This window comes from Gadus chalcogrammus, chromosome 18 (assembly GCF_026213295.1).
Source record: "Gadus chalcogrammus isolate NIFS_2021 chromosome 18, NIFS_Gcha_1.0, whole genome shotgun sequence".
Taxonomy (NCBI): Eukaryota; Metazoa; Chordata; class Actinopteri; order Gadiformes; family Gadidae; genus Gadus; species Gadus chalcogrammus.
In genome coordinates, this window is record NC_079429.1 from 2,244,464 (window position 1) to 2,250,418 (window position 5,955).

The window sequence follows — 5,955 nt, forward strand, 5'->3', positions numbered from 1 at the left end:
GGATATGTGATATTCTAACACATGACCCGGAGTTCCACAGCTAGGGTACCCACGGTGACAGTCTGACACATGACCCGGAGTCCCTTAGCTAGGCTTCACCCAGTCAGGATGTGTCGCAGCCCCATTGCCCTTTCGCTGCGGCCCCCGTCAGCTACCTGGAGATCCGGCGATGATTACCCACTCATTTAAGACAACACACACAAGGGGGGACCCCCCCCCCCCCCCCCCACAACCGCAGCGCTTCAGCAGAGGAAGACACCGTGTTGATGTGCATGGTGGGGGCTTTTTTTTAAGCACCGAAGCCTCCACCCCATAAGGCCTCTCCCTCGTCTGATTCTGAGAGGGGGCCCGAACAAACGGGAGATTTCCCCCGCTGACGCTGAAAATAAGGCGCAGATTCTCGCCGGGGTCGACGTCACGAGCAAATCAGTTCCTTTTTCCCCCCAGTCGGAGAGGCCTATCCCTCTTTAGCTCGTTAGACGGCGACTCGTGACTCGACGGCGCTTTAATTGATCAAAGCGTGAACCGCTTCCGCGCCCCGGCTTCGCTAAGACGCAGCCGCGGCACCGAGCGGTGGGAGCCGCAGCCGTGGAGTCGCTCTGAACCTCCCGGCGCCCCTCAGAAGTGCCAGAGAATACGGTCTTGATTATAGAACACTGCGCTCGCACGCCGCGGGAAGAGTGCCGACGTCACGCTGGGAAATGGCGCCATTATTACCCCATTGCCACGCACTTAGTTCACGTCGGTGTCTGTTGATGTGTGCCGCTGTGTGTTGCTGTGTTTGTGCTTGTTGATGTGTGCTTGTGTGTTGGGTGGTGGTGTGTGTGTGTTGTGTGATGGGGTGTGTTTGTGTGTGTGTTTGTGTGTGTGTGTGTGTGTGTTGCTGTGTGTGTGAGCCTGTTTGTGTGTGTTGCTGTGAGTTGTGTGCGTGTGTTGGTGTCTGTCGCTGTGTGTTTGCCTGTGTGTCCATGTATGTCGGTGTGCTTGTGTGTGCGGCTGTGTGTTGGTGTGTGTTGCTCTGTGTTTGTGTGTCCGTGTCTTGTGCGCTGCTGTGCTGTGTGTCTGGGTGTGTGTTGATGTGTGTTTGTGCATTGCTTGTCAGTGTGTGTTGGCCCCCCGTGTGTGTGGGGGGCTCACGCCCGTCGGAACATCCTGACTGGCGTGGCGACTCTCCCCCCTAGTCTGCCTCATATCTGTATGTTTGCCCGGCGACTCGGCAGGGGAAGGCTTGTTAGCCCAGGGTGTTTATTGCCCTCCGAGGTCCGGTGTTCATCTTGTTCGGGTTTCCATGACAGCTCGTCAGCAGTGGTACCGCAGTAGCCGCCACAAATCCACCCCCTAAATTATGCATGGCTTTCTTTGGGGGGCCCGGTTGGTGGGAAACGGCCCCCCCCCCAGAACGTCAGCCCGTCCCTGGGAAGAATAACAATTAAGAGCCCTTGGGGAAATGGGCATTCAAAGACGTATATTTGGGTGTTTACGGACGTTTGTCATCACAGGAACGCGGGACTTCTGTCATCACGGTTCGCCGTAGTGACGCTTCGTCAGAACTGTCTCCCATTGTTATGAGCGGGTGTATGTACTGCTACTGTACAGACTGCCTGCTGTGCGTGGCTGTATCCAGTGTGTGTTTAGTAGCTCCTATCAGCCCCGGAGCTTTTCGGTTTATTACCATTTGCATTGATATTTACCGTGCAGTAAAAACTCCCACTCACTGGCTGTCTTTGTGGCTGTTGGTAATCCATACAGCCATGAAAACACAGCCACCATTTAACACTGCGTTTTTACTACTACAATAACTGTGAGTGCTACATAGTAATAATAATAACAATACATGTTACAGCTTTCAGAGGACCTTCGGCAGGACCCAAGGATGCTGTGCATGAGGGTAGTAATGATAACAACATAACAGTGTTACAAGATAACCACATTGAGGTGGCTGAGTTTATTTGGCTAAAACCTCTCTGGCTGTTTCTGTATATGGGGATGTTAAGTGTGTGTGTGTGTGTGTGTGTGTGTGTGTGTGTGTGTGTGTGTGTGTGTGTGTGTGTGTGTGTGTGTGTGTGTGTGTGTGTGTGTGTGTGTGTGTGTGTGTGTGTTTGCCTATGTACTTTTGTGTGTGTGTGTGTGTGTGTGTGTGTGTGTGTGTGTGTGTGTGTGTGTGTGTGTGTGTGTGTGTGTGTGTGTGTGTGTGTGTGTGTGTGTGTGTGTGTGCATATGCACGGTGTGTGGGTTACTATGTATCTGTGTGTGTGTGTGTCTGTGCCTGTGCGTGCGTGCGTGCGTGCGTGCGTGCGTGCGTGTGCAGTCTGTAGCATTGTGCTGCACATGATTTGCGAGGAAATGCCGGGCTAGCTGTTCAGCCAGATAAAGAGCATTTTATTTGGGTTTATGTCATCGCCGGTAGGCATCAGACAGCGGCAGCAGACTTCAGAGTCTGGAAGAGGATTCTGTTCCTCCTGGGTTTGTCATCTCCTGTAAACCCAAGAGGGGACACAGCCTCTCAAAGCGTTTTGACTCATGAGGCATTTTATTAGATTGAATCGAGCAGTTGCAAAAGTGACTGTGTCCTACCTGAGGTGGGGGTGGTGGTGGTGGGTGGTGGTGGTGGTGGTGGTGGTGGTGGTGGTGGTGGTGGTGGTTGCTGGTGGGTGGTGGGTGTTGGTGCTGGAGCATTTTTGCATTCGCTCTGCTCTCCTCTGTGATCACTGGGCTGCTGGCAGCCGCGATGCCGCCAGAGCATCAGAACGGTCGGTCTGGCAGCACAGAGAGGACTTCTTCTATTGGCAGGCTCCGTCGCCCGAGCCACTGTCCTGTCTGCGCTTACTGAGGGCTTCTCTGCAAAATCTCCATTTTGGGAAGGCCGTGTGGGATTTCATTATTTAGCATTTCAAATCTCTCTCCTGGACATGTTGGCTGGGATTCAGGGGGAAAACGGGTAAAGTATGTTAGAGGCTTGTAAAGTTACAGATGGAAATTGGGGTTTTCATCGCGGAAATTATGCTGAATTCTGATATCCGAATCGACAGGGAGTGCAGGCTTTCAGTTATGAAGTGAGATCGGCTCTAGGTTTTATTCACTCTCAGACTGACTCTCAGGACATAGATTCCTTCCCTAAATCGTATAACATTTCAATTTGAATGGAATTCATGTTTTAATGTCCATACTTTTTAGCTTCACCTTCGTATCGCTTCGGTTATATCGTCCATTGAACCTCTCGTTGAATCAATCTTGCTAGTCTAGCGGCCCATCCTCACGAGCCAAAAATAACGTCTCGTTCCCACCTGCCAATCTGTCTTTTGTTGTTCGCTGCTGACTAATGTTCTATTAACGTCATCATTCGTCGTTAGCTGCTGCTCTGCTCTCTCACCAACTGGCTCTCAACAAGCCATACTGCTTACCGCCGCGGCACCAAACCTTCCATCTAAAATTCATTTTAAAACATCCCAAGACTGAGATGGCGAACCTACAACTCAGGGTGTCACAAAAGCTGTATGCACGCAAATAAGTTGCTTTGTCGGCAAACCCCTGTCTAGATTAGTTTCGGAGCAAGGGTTGAAATAGTTCCAAAATGGTTTTATTTTTTTTAAACACTAAACGGTATTAAATATAGTGCTAATTAGCCTAATGAAAGCTGTTGTCCAGTCGCCAGTCTGTGATATCGTCAGCTGACAAGCTTGATTTAACATATGCAAATTCCTTCTAATCCATAGTGTACATATGGCAGTTTGTCCAGGCACAGCCGCTGGCAGTTTGACTTCTGGTTTACATAAAAATCCCATTTCTGGAAAGCAGTGTTAAATAATCTTGCGTCAGATGAGTTTTTATATCGTCCGACTTGCTGTGATGTATTCGACAATATATTCGACAATGAAACACCCAGTTAATAAAACATAAGGGGGGTTTACTTCAAGTGTGTTCTAATATATACATTTATTTTTATGCATGTATATATATAATACATACATTTATTTTATTGCCTCCCCATCATCCTGGCCACGTTTGTATATATTTATATATGTATATATATTTTTGTTTTTTATCCTTTTTGCCTCCCCCATCGTCCTGACCACGTTTTTATATATTTATATATGTATATATATTTTAGTTTTTTATCCTTTTTGCCTCCCCCATCGTCCTGACCACGTTTTTATATATTTATATACGTATATATATTTTTGTTTTTTATCCTTTTTGCCTCTGCCATCGTCCTGACCACGTTCGTCGCCTGTTTTGAGGAATGACCGAGAGGTTTCCTTGCTGGCTCTGAGGAGGCTTTCGGAGGCGTTGATCAGAACTAGAAGAAGGCGTGCTTGACGCCATGCTAGCGGTGGCAGGAAGGAGAAGAGTCTGGCGCTGGGAGAAACATCAATACTCTTGGGGGATGGGAGTCTCTGATGCACATTGCCGTGTCGATTCTCCACAACAACAACAACAACAATAAAACTATTTAAGATTTCTGCATTTTTCGGAAAGTTTGTCGGAAAGTGCAACGCCGTTCTCTACTGCTGACGCCGTGCCGAACGAAGGCCTGAATATGCAGCCGCTGTTCTGTTTTCATTGAAGTATACAAATCATTCAGAGGCACTTCTCAACATGATAGTAGCCCGACGACAGCCAACAATAGTACACACCGTCACAACGCATCTGCATCACAACCAAGGCGCTGCAGAGAGGTGTGATGTTGTGGGAGAGAGCTCTGACAAATCCCACAGTAGCAGCAGTGACATTTTAACAAAATGGAATTTTGTTGCCCCCCTCCCCCCCCCCCCCCCCCCCCCCACACCCTCTCCTCTGCTTCCTCTACACGTCCTTAGCAAGCACGGCCGAGTCAAGTGGTTCATCGATTCATCCCGCCATTGATTCCCCCCGCAGGGACCCTCTCTCTCCGCGACCTCCTCTTCGCAGAGAGAGAGGGGGGGGAGCGACTGGCCGGTGAAAGGGAAACCAAAGTGGTAAGTTCGGTTTGGAGAGTTAAAAGAGAAAAAGTAGCCCTGGAGGTTCTGGGAGAGTGGGGTGGCGGCGGGGGGGGACGGGTGGCAGGGGGGACGGGACGGGGGGGGGGGATATTTCTGCACGCATGGTTTGGTTCTTTAATTTAGGGGATCCCAGAAGCAGCGGCGGCTCCTCTGCGGCTGAGCTGCCTCCCGTTCCTCATTATAAACCCGTCGCCTTGTCTCCCAGCACAGCCTCGCTCTCCCGCTCGGCGCCCGAGATATCGGTTATTAAAATGCACTCTGCCACTTTCTCCGCCGCGGGAACGTCGTCGCGGGGAGGGCTCGGGCCGGTGTGGGAGTTGTGTCCACCGGGGGGGGGGGGGATCCCGCAGGGGAAATGTTTGAAAATCTCCGACCTGATGTCTTGTTTGGGGTATCGCCCGGACAGGACGCCGGAGGGAGGCGTCAGGGTACCAGAGCGATGCGGTGCAATTTGGAAGATAAAAGGAATTACCGAAGTGAGAGAGGAGGTACATACATCGGGGCAGAACGCCGCTCATCGAAAGTTCAATTTATTTCAGGGTTTATTTCTCAATGTTTCCCTCACTATGTGTAAAATTGCATTTTTTTTGTCACTGGCTCTTCTGATCTGCCGTGTTCATTTCCTACATGACCCAGAACTAGTTGCATTGCCCCTTTCCTCTCTTTCATGAGGCAACCCAAGGGGATGGATTCTGAGTCTAGGAGGTAGACATGGCCATTGGACCATCCATAACACACCAAATAGGCATGTTTTAACAATGCCCATGCACATTAATGTGCAAGTATCCTCACAAACACAGGCAGACCTGCATGTACACCACGCTGAACTCGTAAGCACTAACACACAACAGCGAACGTTGGATCCGGCTCAGAGCGTCAGAGCAGTGTGAGCTCACCACGAGACCATCGGTCTCCCAACAAGGACGCCATCGTTGACTGTCGGCCAGAGAGGACCTAGAGAGGCATGGCAAAGAGT